The sequence below is a fragment of the Leptonychotes weddellii genome, chromosome 11 (genome assembly GCF_054177405.1).
Source record: "Leptonychotes weddellii isolate Sample4059 chromosome 11, ASM5417740v2, whole genome shotgun sequence".
NCBI lineage: Eukaryota > Metazoa > Chordata > Mammalia > Carnivora > Phocidae > Leptonychotes > Leptonychotes weddellii.
Window position 1 is genome coordinate 76850653 of NC_138379.1, and position 14632 is coordinate 76865284.

Genomic DNA, 14632 nt, shown 5'->3' on the forward strand with positions numbered 1-14632 from the left:
CAGGTCATGATCTTTGGGACATGGGATCAAGCCCTGCGTCAGGCTCTGAGCTGAGTGTGGAGCCTGCTTGGGATTCTCTCCCTCCCTCTCCATTTGCCTCTCCCTCTGCTCACATGTATGTGTGTGCTCTCTCTCTCAAAACAAAACAAAACAAAACAAAACATTTCTCAAATCTATCCATCTCCACTATCACTGCATAATTCAGAGCCTAGGGCTGCAAATCAGCAGCTCTTCCCGGATGTTTTGTGGGATTTGCACAGTGCTCCTGGTTTTCCTTTGTTTTGTTTTTAAAAAGGTAATATGTGGGGCGCATGGGTGGCTCAGTCAGTTATGTGCCTGTCTCTTAATTTCAGCTCAGGTCATGATCTCGGGGTTGTGAGATCGAGCCCCGCATCTGGCTCCACGCTCAGGGCCGAGTCTGCTTGAGATTCTCTCCCTCTCCCTCTGCCCCTCCCCCCACTCCCGTGTGAAGTGTTCTCTCTCTTTAAAATAAATAAACATAATCTTTTCTAAAAAGGTAATATGTAACATGGTTCAAAAATTAAAAAAATTATATGAAATGTCTCCCTCCCATTCCTGTCCCCCACTTATCCAAGCAAACATAAATGCAGATTCTTGTTATCCCCCTTTCATGCACATTTTTCTGCACCTTGGTGGATTTTTTTCTTTTTACGCTTAATATAATTTTGGAGATCTTTCCATATCAGTACAAAGACAGAGCCTTCATTCCTCTTTTTATTTTTATTTATTTTATTTCATTTTTTTTTCAGAGGAAGACGTGTATCATATGATCTCACTGATATGAGGAATTCTAACTATTTCATTTTTTTTTAAGTAAGCTCTACTTCCAACGTGGGGCTTGAACTCCCGACCCCAAGATCAAAAGTCACATGCTCTACCAACTGAGCCAGCCAGGCACCCCTCTCCTTCCTCTTTTTAAATGTGTAGTATTCCATTGTCAGAATATTCCATAATTTAACTAATTTAACTAACCGCAACTGATGGACATTTGGGTTCTTCCCAATCTTTTGCTATTACAAATAATGTTGCAAGAATAAACTTTTGTGGATATTATTTCACATATGTACAAGTGTATCTTTAGGATCAATTCCCCAATATGAAATTGCCGGGGCAAAAGGCATATGATTGATAATTTTGATAGATATTGCCAAATTGCCCTCTAAACGGGTTGTTTTGATTTACACTATAAGACAGCTGTTTCCCTAGAACTTTGTCAATACAGTGTAATAACAAACTTTTTGGATGGTTGCCCATTTAAAAGATGAATGAAAAATGTTACCTCAGGATAGTTTTAATTTCCACATGTAAGATTGAACATCCTTTCATATGTTAAGAGCCATTTGTATTTTCTTTTCTGTGAATAGTCTGTTCAAATTCTTTGCCCATTTTTTCTATTGGGTTGTATTTTGTTGTTGATTTTTAGGAACTCTTTGTATATTAGGGAGAATAGTCCTGTGATGTGCATTGCAATTTTTTTCCCCCAGTTTGTCATTTGCCTCTTGACTTTGTTTAAAATATTTTGCCTGTGCTTTTTAAAATTTTCTAATTTAAATTCCAACAGGCCTGGAGCATTCACAATCCCATTGGCCACAGCCTCCATCAGTTCCCACAGTTTTACAAATGACTTAGTTTACTATTTTTAATTGCCTACACGTTGGTGTGATGTATGACCCAGAGGAAAGTTAGTCTGAAAACAGAGCTGATAACTGGAGGATGGCAGAGAAAGAATCTGAGTGCTTGTTGATATCACTGAGCCACTGAATTTTTCCAACTCTAGAGCACTCCTGGTTCTGGGCTTCATAATATGTAAGAAAAAGAATTTCTTACTGTTTAAGCCACTTTGGGTTGGATTAGCTGCTACTGGCAGCCAAAGGCATTCTAACTGAAACATATCTTGAATGCGCTTGTGAAAGTCTGGTCCCTTCCAACCCATTCCCACTGGTGCTGAGGCCAAGTTCTAGGATATAAATCTGACAACACCACTCCCCCATTTCAATACATTTCATAGCTCCCCATCACCTGCAAAATATAATCCAAGAGCCTTAGCACTCAGTCTGTCCCTGCCCACCCCTCCCTCCTTGCTCTTGCTGTCTCACACTTCCATGTTGTGGTGCACCCTGTCCCCGGCTCCCTGAGGGCCCTTTTCCTCCTTCTCCTGTCTAGTTCTCGGGATGGTCTGTCCCACCATCACCTCCTCCAAGCAAATTCCAGACCAAGTCCCCATCCCCACCCCATCACTGCCATGCATCTGGTACTTTCCTCTATGGTTGCATTCACCTCATTGTCTATACATCTTTTTTACATGCCTGAGCCCCCACCCTGCTCACTTCTTTAGAGTTTCTTGAAGGCAGGAGCAATATCTTGCTCATTTCTGCAGCCCCAATACCTAGCTTGGGACCCAGTGTGAGGTGGGTGTGCAACCAGCATTTGCAAACCTGAATGGAGCTCCCCCCACTCATCTCATGTGTTCCCACAGATCTCCTCTCAGATGTCCTCAGAACCAATGCCTTTCTACCCACATCCATCTTTATAGAGAAGTTAGAAGAAATGTCCCATCCAAATGAGCCTGCTCTAAGAAGGGAAGCAGATGACCTATTAAATCGTCAGATCCAACAGTGCCATTCGCCTGAGCATACCAGTGTCCCCAGTGCTGTTGCAAGTTGCCTACTGCAACAGAAAGCCAGGGTTGGGAGCTGGGTTCCCAGCCTCTTAACCAGCTGTGGGAACTCAGAGAAATGACTTAAGCCCTCTGTGCCTCAGCCTTCTTACTTGGGTAAAAGGAATGAGCAGGCTGTTGGGAAGAGGGTAATTGTCAGTAAATGACAGTCATGTTATTTCCTCCCTCAGAGCTGAATCAGCCCCAGATAAATGAGGCAAAGTCCACGCAGAGCACACCCCAAACACTTCCACAGGGCAGGCCGCCTTTCTGGCTCAGGCACCAATATGGTGGCCAAGCAGCAGAAATCTCCTGATGGGAACAACAGGGAAAGGAGGGAGTTGGCATCCCCTGGGCACTTCCTGCGTGCCAGCCTATGCTACCCAGGCATACCTGTCACCAGGCACCTGCGTCCCCTGTCACCGTGTGCGTGCGCCCCAGCGGCCCTGCACGAGCGTGTTTTCAGTCCTCTTCTGGAGAGGAGCAAAGTGAGGCTTACAGAGGTTAAACAACTCGCCCAGTGGGGCCATGTCATGAACCCAGTTAAGGGGGTAAGTCAGGGTCTCAGCTCAGCTCTCTCTGGCTCTCACCCCTGAGTTCTTTGTACCGCCTCATGTTACACCCAGACCGCATGGAATGAAGCTGGCCCGACACATCCAGGGCTTGTGTGCCTGCTGATAAAACTGGAGGAGGTGACCAGGGAAGGGAGAGGAAAGAGGGAGGTCCAGGGGTGAGGGGAAGGGGGGAAATGGGAGAGGGAAGAAAGAAGCTCCTAGAAAAGATTTCTCTCATATCCCCAGCATGCCTCTGTGTATGTGTGTATGAGTGAGTGTGTGTGTGTGTGTGTGTGGTTTGACAGCGTGAGCTTGCATAGATGCTGTGCATGTGTGTGACTGTGTTCCGTGTGCGTATGGCTGTGTGTGTGCAGGTGTCTATGACTGGGTGCGTGTGTGTGACATGTGTATGGCTTTGCGTGCGTGCATGCGTGCACATACGTGGGTACCCATGAGTGTGTGCTGAGGAGGCGCGGAGGACAGCTGGCACACGCAGGCCTCCCACCTACTTCCATACACGCTCGCCTAAACATGCCCCATGTGGACTCTGCATGCAGTCAGCAGTGGGAGACTTCACCTATTAACTGTCGCAGGCAGTTCCAACCAGCCATGTGACATCAGCGTTCCTGGTGCTGTTATTAGCCCATGACTGACCTGGCAAGGCTGCGCAAGGGACAGCAGAGGGGAGAAGGGAGGGAGGAGGTGCCTTCGCCAACTCAGTCAGGCTTCCCTGGACAGACCTTCCCAAACCCAGACACATCCCGGCCCCTCTAGTCAAAGAGAGAACTCTGGGCAGGCACTTCAGCTTACGTGCTTCTCAGTTTTCGGAGACCCTCAGAGCACAGGGGAGACACACACACCATCCCAGACCAGCAGTCAATGGCATCAGCCTGAGCCTCTGGCTGGGGAAGGAGTGGGGAGGGGGCCTGCAGGAGAGGAAGCCGCCTTGGCTCCCAGCCAACCGTCTCAGGCCCCCTCAGCACCCATCTGGATTCACCCCCCGCCAGGACTGCTCTGGGCACCCATTCGGATTCACCCTCCGCCAGCACTGCTCTGAGTTTCTCTCCCTCCTCCGTCTCGTTCCCTCTGGTGCTGTCTATGGTTAAGAGGAACAGGGCCCACCGTGGGGTCACAGCAGCCTGTCAGGAACAGGCAGAATCGAAACCACGGCTCAGCTCCCAGTCCCTTCCTAATCCCGCTGGCTACTTGCCACTCCAAAGTCCTCTGAGCTCTGCCGGATGACAGCCACCGTAAAGGATTTTCTCCCGAAGCAGGACAAAAGAAGACTCTTATGGAGTCAAAAAAAGAATCTTATGGGGCCTGGACCAATACAAATCCTTACCTTTTCCCTGGACTCCAGGAAAAAGAAAAAGAGAAAGAGAGAAAACCGTATCCTTATACTTACTTAACATAAAAACATCTCAGCAGCTGGGGAAGCCCTCATTCTCTGCATTCCCTAAAACTTGTGAGCCCCCAGCATCCCCGAACATAGCTAACTGATTCAAGTTAGCAGCACAGACTGACTGGAAAGCCCCTTCTTTAACCATTCCCTTGGTTCTTTGCAAAACAAGATGCAGAAACCAAACAACTGAGCATGGTATGTGACTGCCTAGGCCTGGGGATAAAGAGGAAGAAACACACACACACACTGTATATTATAATAATTATCTGACCTTCCTGTGGTCCTCTGATGCCTTCAAAGATCCTTTCACCTCCATCCTCTGGTTTTCGTGAATTATAAGGCACTGGAAAACAGAAGTTTACATCCTGCTTTTCTAGCTGAAAGACCTTGGGCAAGTTGTGTCCATTTTACAGCTGAGACAAGGCAGGCCCAGGGTCTGCCCGAGTCACCAAACCGTATCACACACAGTGCTGTGTCCACCGAGGGCCTAACCCATAGTCCACAGCTCTCTGCGCTGCCCCCTAGCTTTTCTTTTACTCATTCTAGCCTTGATTAGAAAACGAATTACTCCTGGGGCACCTGGGTGGCTCAGTCGGTTTGGCGTCTGCCTCTGCCTCGGGTCGTGATCCCGGAGTCTTGGGATCGAGCCCCATGTGGGACTCCCTGCTCGGCGGGGAGTCTGCTTCTCCCTCTGCCTCTCATTCCCCTCTCGTGCTCTCCCTCACTCTCTCAAATAAATAAAATCTTTTAAAAAAAAGAAAAAAAGAAAACGAATTACTCCTGCGCTCACTCCCAAGCCCTGTCCTCCTGGTGGGAGAAAAACAGTTCCCTAGTAGCAAGCTGATATTTGGACAATCTGAGAGCCTCCCAACTGCTCCGGAAGACACGGCCTTCCCCTTCCAGGACTTAGCAACGCTGCCAAAACAAGAGGAGAAAGCTTCCAACAAAAGTTTGTTTTCATGGAGATTTTATTTCCTTCGCTGAGGCTCTCCCACCACAGATTTCTCTTTGTTGGAACTTGCATTCAGAAGTCACCAGATACACAGCCCCTGACCCTTTGAGCCCTCCGGGGATCTCACGCCTTTATCTTCCCTCCCAGGCCGGCAGGCTGCCCGTTCCCTCGCTCAAAAGGCCCTTTGAGCCACTCTGGAGAGAGAGGGGCTCTTGGAGTGGACAGAGGCTTCACCGGGATGAGCCCTCCACATCAAAGGGTGAGGGACATGGGGCCCTGCATGCACGTGTCTCTGAGTATTGGCAAGGGGATGAGGACGCCTAACCACATCCCTGAGTCCCTCAGGCGGAGGTTGCGTTCCACGATGGTGAGGCTGTTAACTGGGGCTCAGACAGCAGGATGCGGATCTCCCAGGCCGTCCCAGGGCTTGGCTCAGCTCACACAGACGTAGGGCCAGCCCAGGAACAGCTCGGTAGGGGATAACATTTGTCTTAGATGGACAAGCCTTTCCTTTTTGCCCTTTTCAGGATCAGCTGCCCTCCCAGGTCCACAATTTAGAGATTTTACTCTGGCTGTCTCTCTTAGCCAGGAAGAAAGGAGCTCACGACATTAATCTGTGCTTCATGGGCTACTCTCCCCGGTGTGTGCATTAGAGAGAGAGAGCGAGCAGGAGGGAGAGCAAAAGAGAATCCAAAGAGTGGATGCTTAGCTCTGAGGGATAAATTGCTAGTGGTAGAATTACAGGTTCGAGAGGCAGGCAGGGATTTGGAAGTGGCGGCGAGGCGAAGCTCGCGGGACATTAGGGTCAGGACAGAACTCGGGTTTGATTCTCAGCCCTACAACTTGCTAACTTTGTAATCTTGGGCAACATAATCTCTTTGGGTCTCGTTTCCATCCTCTGTTCAAATGGGGATGACACCATGTCAAGGACGGTATGAGGAACAGACAACAGACCCAAAAAGCTGGTGTCTGGTACCCAGGAGGAGCTTGGCTCCCCCTTTGTGGGGCCTGAGGTTGAGTTGGCACCATCGGCATTTCTCTTTGGGTTTCCACACAAATGGTTTGGGTTTTCCTCTATATACACCATCTCACCCTTGCCCTAGTCTGTATGCAGCTAGATGGTAGGATTTTTAATGTTCATGTTTTTAAGGGTCTGTGTGAACTTTTGTCATGAGGAGACAATAAAGACAACTGACTAAGCATTTTTCAAAACTACCATCTCATTTGTTTCTCACGTGGTCTTATTCCCATTTAATAAATGAAGGAATCTCAAGTCAGGGATATGAAGTGACTTTTCCAAAGTCACCCAGCCCGTGAGCAAGAAAGGTAAGATGAGGCCAAGCCTTGTCACGTCTAGCCCAGGCATGTCCAAAGAAATGTCACCTTGAAGAGGGCAGAAAGGGGTGACAGGTGTGACGAAACTCAGGGTTTATATACAAAGGGAAGCCACGAAGCCCGATAACTTTTTGAAGATGGGGGATTCTGAATAAACCATCAGAGCCTGGATTTGAAAGCCCAGAAACTAGAAGGCAGGGTGGCAGAGAAAAGAGGACAATCTTACAGGATTTCTGGGGCAGCTCAGGAGTTCAGGGAAGGCTGTCCTATTCCATGTTTTGAAACGAAGACCTGCAGAAGGCAGCCCTGGGCCAGGCCAGGCTGAGACCAGACGGAATATGTAGTAGAAACAGCATCTGTAGACGTCTACGTTCCAAGTCAAAGTGAGTGCTGACGCCAGACCCTTAATGACCCACCTGCCCACAAAGTGTGTGCCCAAGTTGTCCATACACAGTAATGAACAAAGGATGGGGGAGGAACCAGGGAAGGGCATTGGTCCCGTCCTAACTATAGAACCAACCAAGGGGCCCTTCCGCTTGAGAGCTGGCTCTGTGGATCATTCTTCCTCTCCATGCGCACCTTCCATTAGCCCAGGAATATAGAGAGTTGGGCTGTGACCTTCCTTCTCTCTCCCCTCTCTCGCCACCCTATTCAGTGGGGTGCCCTGATGATGCTAAGCTCTGACAGGCCCTTTACAAGCACGCTCCTCTCCTCTTGACCAGCATCAACCTGCCAGGGCCAAGTCAGGTGCAATCACACCTGCCCTAGAAGGCTGACTCCTGGATTCCATCCAGAGGATTCCAGAATCTCAAATTCATAATTACCAGCTCCAGAAAGAACACTACCCCTCTGCCTCCTCGGGCACACACAAGACAGACGACGTGTTTCTGGACTGATCTCCTGCTTAACCAGCTGCAAAGGAACTCTTGCAAAGGGAAGATGAGGAATTCCTCCTGAGTCCAGGGAAGCCACTAGTCTATACTGTGAAGCAATTGCAGACAGTCTCCTTTTGCTTTCAAATGTACTTAATCAACATGAAAAGGATTGCGAGGGCTGGAGCTCCTACAGGTAGAACTAACGGAGAAGAATAATGTTCATAAATCATTTAGCATGCAGTCCAAACAGAGGTGTTATTTATTTTTTTCTTAAAGGAAAAGGCAATGCCAAAGAAATAGAGCCATGCAGGAAACCAAATACACTGGGACTTGTCCCCCAGTGTAGTGTCCCCAAGTGGAGCAAGGCAGCCCTTTCATATCATTTTCAACCACAATCTGACCCTCAGTAACTGATTTTCCAGTGTGAGTCCCTCCCCCATCCCAAAAGCTCAGACCAACGAAGGGGTCAGCACTGTGGACAGACAGCTGAAGAAACAGCTGCACCCCCATCTACCACTGCAGCCCCAGCCCAGAGACGGACTGTCTCTCCTCCGCAGCTGACTCCACCCTGTGGCAGCTGGGCCTGAGCTGGGAGCTCCAGGAGGAGGGGAAATCAGGCCCACGAGACCCAGGCTACATTTTTTTCAGGCCTCAGCTCAGATGTCGCCTCCTCAGAGGGCCCTCCCCTCGCCTAGCCACCCTGCAGAATGATGCCCATATCCTGGCTACTCTACCACCTTCACCTGCTTTATTTTCCCTTCAGAGCAATTATTACTACTTTGCATTATATTAGATAGATGTTTATTATGTGTGTCCTCTACCAGGATGTAAGCTGTGCGAGGACAGCAAATGTTTTGCTGTTTTGTTGGCAGTCGAATCTCCAGCACCTAGAACAGTACCTGACACAAAGTAGGTACTCAATGAATATTTGTTGAATGCATAGATGGATGGATGGATGGATGGATGGATGGATGGATGGATGGAGGGAGGGACAGGTAAGTAAGTAAGTGAATAAAACAGTTCCTTCCCCCTCATCCAAGAAACATTCCAGGTAGAGAAACCCTTGTCTACTCCAAAGTAGGAAGATGGCAGTCAGGAACTAGGGATCTGTTGCTGATTTCTGAATCTGTCATTTTGAGCCAGAGTCAACTATTCCTGCTCATCAGCCTTACCTTCCCCTCCTGTAGAATGGGTATCACTCCAATGCCAGAAAGATAGTGAGGGAGGAATCAGAGAGAACTAACGTTTATTGATTTCTCTTACAAGTGCCTTGTACCGTGCGAGGCAACTGATGTTGATGTTGATGAACATTGCCTCATTTAATCCTCACATTTAATCCTGTGAGATTGATAATATTACCTCCATTTTAGAGATAAGAAAACAGAGTCTCAGAAACATAAAGTAATTCACCTAAACTTGCACACTTAGGAAAGCAATAGAAAGGAGATTTCAACCTGGGCCTGCAGATCCCAAAGCCACCTCCGTGAAGCATGGTGGCATGACATTGCAGAGTTTATCCTTTTACACGTGTGTTAGGGGCATCGTCCTGGAGGAAAATCCATGAACTCTGCACTTTTCCAGAAGTAGGAGAGAGGAGAGAAGTTAGGGTGACATCTCGTCCCAGGTGCCCTGACACTTTTCCAGACTTCCACACGGAAGATCCCATATCCCAGGAGACCCCTCAGTTTCAGGTGACCCGGAACAGTTGGTCACCTTCAGTGGGAAGCAGCCACAGCTAGAGACCCTGAACACTGTGGCCAGCGAGCATGGGATTTCCTCAAAGCACCTCGTTCACATGTTCCACTAGCAGTAATGCGAGGCCCCGCTGTGTCTGCGCCACATGGCTATACGCCCCCAACACAGCGCCTGCACCTGATTCACTGCACACAGGCTGGAGCCCACATTGGCACGAAGGGAGAGGCAGGGACCCGTGAGGTGTCATGGCCCTCCTTTGGCCCTGAACACACTTTGGCCTCAGAACAAGAACAGCGTGGGCTCCTTCCCTAAAGGACTGCAACCACCAGGACGAGATGACCTCCTGAAAGCAAGGAGGGCAGATTCCTGGGATTCCAGTCAGGGAGGCTAGACAGGAAGAGCAGAATGCAGGACTGCCAAAAAGTGGCCAAGAAGAAACATTGGGCCCATGGGAGGGACCCTCCCAGATTCCCAGATCAAAGGCACAGATTCGGATAGAAAGGCCACCTCCATGGGTTCTCTTTCTGTACAAGAAGCCATCTCTCTATTCTCCAGCCAGGCTATGGCAGAGTGTCTCCCACTTGTCTTCATTCTCCTACCTCCAGAGGGAAGATCCATCCAGGGTCCATCTTCCCAGCCCCCACCTCCACCACCTTGCTTCATGTCCAGTGAGGGCCAACCTCCATCCTGAACCACCTCAACTTTGGGGATGGGCTGATCGATTCTTCTCCTGGGGCCAGGGCTAGAATATGAGCAATCACAGCCTAGAACATCAGAGGAGACCAAGTGGAGATGAGGGTGGGGGTAAAGTGTAAGGTATGGGGGTTGCATAGGACACACTCCCTCCCACCTTCAAGATTTCTACTTGCAGGGCCTTCGTAGAGGGGCCCTTTGTTCATTGGTTCATTCATAACCCAGGTGGCTCTGCCTTGCATCTTGCAGCCCAGAGCTATGGACCATAGGCCCCTTGTTCTCCTCTTCCATCCTCCATCCCCGCCCCATTTACTACTGTGCTGTGGGCATGCTGCTTCATAAATGTCTTCAAACTTTTCATCTGAGTGTTTTCAGTGTCCTGGCTCTGTGCCTAATGTCCTTCCTCTCTTCCTCAACATGCTGTATCTGTAACCTCCCCCTCCTTTTCTCCTGCCCTAAAAGTGGAGCCCCCTCCCCCTTCCCTAGGCTGTTCCCACCTGGGCTCCCACCCCCCACCCCACGGTGCCCATCAATTGGGAGTGTGTATTCGTGTATCTTCAGTCTCTCCCTCTGCTCAGGCTGCCCTCCTTGACCTGTAAGCACACAAACTCTCCCCAGACCGACCCTTAGGCGCAACAGTGCAGTGGAAAACACTCCCCAGAAGGCAAAACTCCACCCATGACACTTTACTGGCCCTGTGTCCTCCAGAGACTCAGTGTCTTCATCTGTAAAGTGGGTGTAATAGCCCCTGCCTGACTCCCTTAAATATGGTGAAGAGGAGCAAGATAATGGACTTGAAGTATTTCTTAAATTGTAATATGAAAGGAAGAATTATTTCACCTTTAAATTATTGTCTTAACCCTCAGGAGTGCTATCCCTCTCATCTCGCTCTTTCCTTTCACTGCCAAACCTTTGAAAGAGCAGTGCGTGCTCACAACTGTCACTTCCTCTTCTCTCCCGACCCCCTGCGACTTGGTTGCTGACCCACAACCCCAGTGACACTGCGCTTGAGGCAGCCGAGGGCCCCTGGCCCCGCCTGCAATGGCCTTTTCTCAGGCACAGCCCTCCTCAACTCAGTGTGACCCTTGTCCCTTCTCCCTCCCTCAAACCAACTCATCTTCTCTTTACTGTTTCCGTTAATGATACCCCTTCTCTTCCAAATCTGTACAGTCGCTGAGCTATAGAAATCTTGGAATTCTTGGTGATTTCTCCCTCACCACCACCCCAACCCTGCCTCCTCCAACTTTGACTTCAGCCCCTTGGCTAAGCCAGGCCCAGCACATCCCCACATGGGCAGTTTCAGTCCTACTGGTCCAACTCCCACCTAATCTCCCACGTTCACTTCCTCCTTACCCGTTACCAACACGTGTCTTAATTCCTTCACTACTTGTCATTCCCAGTTATAGTAGTCTCCCAACTTACTCCTCTCTGCCCTGATCTATGCTACACTTTAGTGTCAGCAAGACACCCTCCTATAAGGCAAAGTCTTCTCTTTTTATTCCTTATATCAAAACCTGCAGGGATGCCTGGGTGGCTCAGTCAGTTAAGCGTCTGACTCTTGATTTCGGCTCAGGTCATGGTGTCGGGGTCATGAGATCGGGCCCCATGTCAGGCTCTGTGCTCAGCACCAAGTCTGCTTGTCCCTCTTCCTCCCCCCTCTGCCCTTCTCCCCTCCCCACTTATACGCGCACACACACTCTCTCAAATAAATTAAGTAAATAAAATCTTAAAAAAATGGCCCCTTGCAGCCTATAGAATAAAGTGCAAATCCCTAAGCCGGACACAGAAAGCCTTCACACCAGGGCTCTAACCTCTTTCCAGCCTTAACTTATAATCTACTTTGGTGCTGACCCTACAGTTTAATAAATTAGAGTATTTCTTGTTCCCTTACTACGCTCCATACTTACCTACCTCAGGGCCTTTGCACACCCCATCTATCTATTGAAATGCCTCTCTTCCACAACTGCTCATTAGAACCCTACTCCTCCTTCAAGCCCAGCTCAAAAGCCATCTGTCCATGAAGTATTTCCTGGCAACCCCAAGAAGAAATATATTTCTTAATTCAATTCACAGTATATCATTTGATACTTACCATCTTCTATTAGACCCGTTCATTCCTGAATGCCATTTAGCATACTTATAAATCTATAGTAGTTATGCAATAAATATTTGTTGAATTAAAAAAAAATGAATGAGGGCGCCTGGCTGGCTCAGTTGGTTAAGCGACTGCCTTCGGCTCAGGTCATGATCCTGGAGTCCCGGGATCGAGTCCCGCATCGGGCTCCCTGCTCGGCAGGGAGTCTGCTTCGTCCTCTGACCCTATCCCCTCTCATGTGTTCTCTCTCTCTCATTCTTTCTCTCTCAAATAAATAAATAAAATCTTAAAAAAAAAAAAATGAATGACTCAATTAAGTCTCTCCAGTGGTTTCCAATCCAAGGGCCTCATGTAGGATTTGCTTGATGATTGCTGGCCCCCAGATCATCTCCCGCCCCATCCAACAGTCCTGTGGCAAAGCCAGGTTGATGGTCAGCCACGCCCCATACACACGTGCTCGTACCACTTCCTCACCTCCCATGCACTCCTCACCCATCTCCTCGCCTGCACCCTCGGGTGCCAACGGCTCTCACACCAACAGAGTCGGTGAATACTTTCCAGTCCTTCTCTTGCTGGATTTGCCATTGTTGTTGCGCCTGAATCTGTGGTCTCACTCTCCATCACAAAGCCTTCTACTCCTCTGGTTTGGTGATGCCACCCTTTCCAGATTCATCTAACTCCCCTTCCTCTCTGTAGCTCGTCTGTGGTTTTTCTATCATCACCTCTTAAATGTTGTGTTCCTCTGGATCCCGTCTTTGCCCACTCTTCTTCCTCTGCATCCTCTCCCTGGGTGATTTCATTCACTTTCATGGCTTTGACCACCGTCCATGGGCTAATCTCCATCTCCAGCCATGTCCTCTAGTGTATATATTCAGTGTCTTGACAGACATCTCCAGCAAAGGGTCCCATACATATTCGAACTCAGTGGGTTGGAAGGGAGGAAGGGAGGAAGGGAGGAAGGGAAGGGGGAAGGAAGGGAGGAAAGAAGGGAGGAAGGAAGGGAGGAAAGAAGGGAGGAAGGGAGGAAACAAAGAAGGAAGGAAGGGAGGGAGGGAGGAGGAAAATAATAAACCCACCCCCCAGAAGACCTATTCTTCTCTTGGTTTTCCTGGCATAGTTGCTGGAACCCCCATCCACCTAGTACATAAGGTAAAAACCTAGAAGTCTCCATGGAAAGTACCCTTTGGAAGTCCCTTTCAGAGTTCTCAACTCTGGCCCCGCCCCTCCATCCACAGCACCACCACTTCCATCCAGCATTCCTCACTGCTTGCCTAGAGCACTGCAATAGGTCTCCCACCGGTCTTATCCACATTAACCCAGCCTTCTCAGTCCTGCCAACATGATCTTTCTAAAACACAAATCTCTCCAAGACACTCGCCAGCCTAAAATCCCTTAATACTAACAATAGCTACGATTTATTGAGCATTCTCTTTGTTCCAAGACTGCTCTTGGCACTTTATGCTGATCAACTCACTCATTTCTCACAACGAGGGAAGTACTATTTTGTACTTGTACACCCTTTTTACAGGTTAAGAAATTGAGGCACTGAGAGATTAAGTCATTCACCCAAATTCACACAGGCAGCGGCAAGTGGCAGAGCAGGGCATCTGGCTCCAGAGCCTGCCCGCTTCTTGGCTGCTATTTCCTACGGCCTCTTCGAAGGCTCCCTGTTGGCTCTATGAAAACTCTTAAGCTCCTCAGATGACACAGAAGGCTCTCCATGACCTGGCCATTCTTGCTCCTCCACTCACCTCCTGCTACTCCATGGACCATGCCTTCTGCTCCAGAATCCTGAACTGCTTACTTTGCGAATACACCCCATGCTGGTTCATGCATGCATGCCTTTGTGCAAGCTGATCCCTTGCTTAACACTCTCCTCCCCAACATTTGGCCACATTTTGGACTATTTTCTACTCAAGCCAGCTTAGAATTCACAAAAGTCAGTTTCTTCCAACCACCCGGATAGCCATCAACCTGATCTGTGTCCCTATACGGAGCCCCCACAGCCCCCTGCTCCTGAGTTTCCTTCTCAGTTCCCCCTCTAGACTGTAGACTCCTCAAGGGTGGGAACTCGGTCTTATTTGGCTCTGCATCTGCAGAGCCCAGCACAGTGCCTGGAACACAGCAGTTGCCCCATAAATATTTGCTGAGCTGAAGTGAACTCTACCTTCCCCAGAGCACTCCATCATCCCACCCCAACCAAGGCCCTGGCCCCAGTCGTTCTGGAGCAGCTCAGTGCACAGCCATCTCTTTCTTCCCAGAATCCCCTCAGTGCATAGAATCTGTGCCACTCATTTAGTAATTAATTAATCCTGTCCCTTCTTGTGACCTCCCCTGCATTGCGATCTTCATTA

The 14632-nt window shown here is 49.1% G+C and overlaps 1 protein-coding gene across 14 annotated transcripts in view; it reads right to left on the reverse strand.

Annotated features, from left to right (window-relative positions):
• PKNOX2 (PBX/knotted 1 homeobox 2) overlaps positions 1 to 14632 on the reverse strand; it is a 293351-nt gene that overhangs the window by 188404 nt on the left and 90315 nt on the right. For 3 of the 14 annotated variants that reach the window (XM_081799174.1, XM_081799165.1, XM_081799170.1), the window contains exon 2: positions 4905 to 4976. The exons of 10 other annotated variants lie outside the window; for them this stretch is intronic. The gene's annotated coding sequence lies outside the window, so the exon portion shown is untranslated. Of the gene's footprint in view, positions 1 to 4904; positions 5235 to 14632 lie in introns of those variants that run through there. One more of the 14 variants, XM_081799166.1, reaches the window with a different exon arrangement.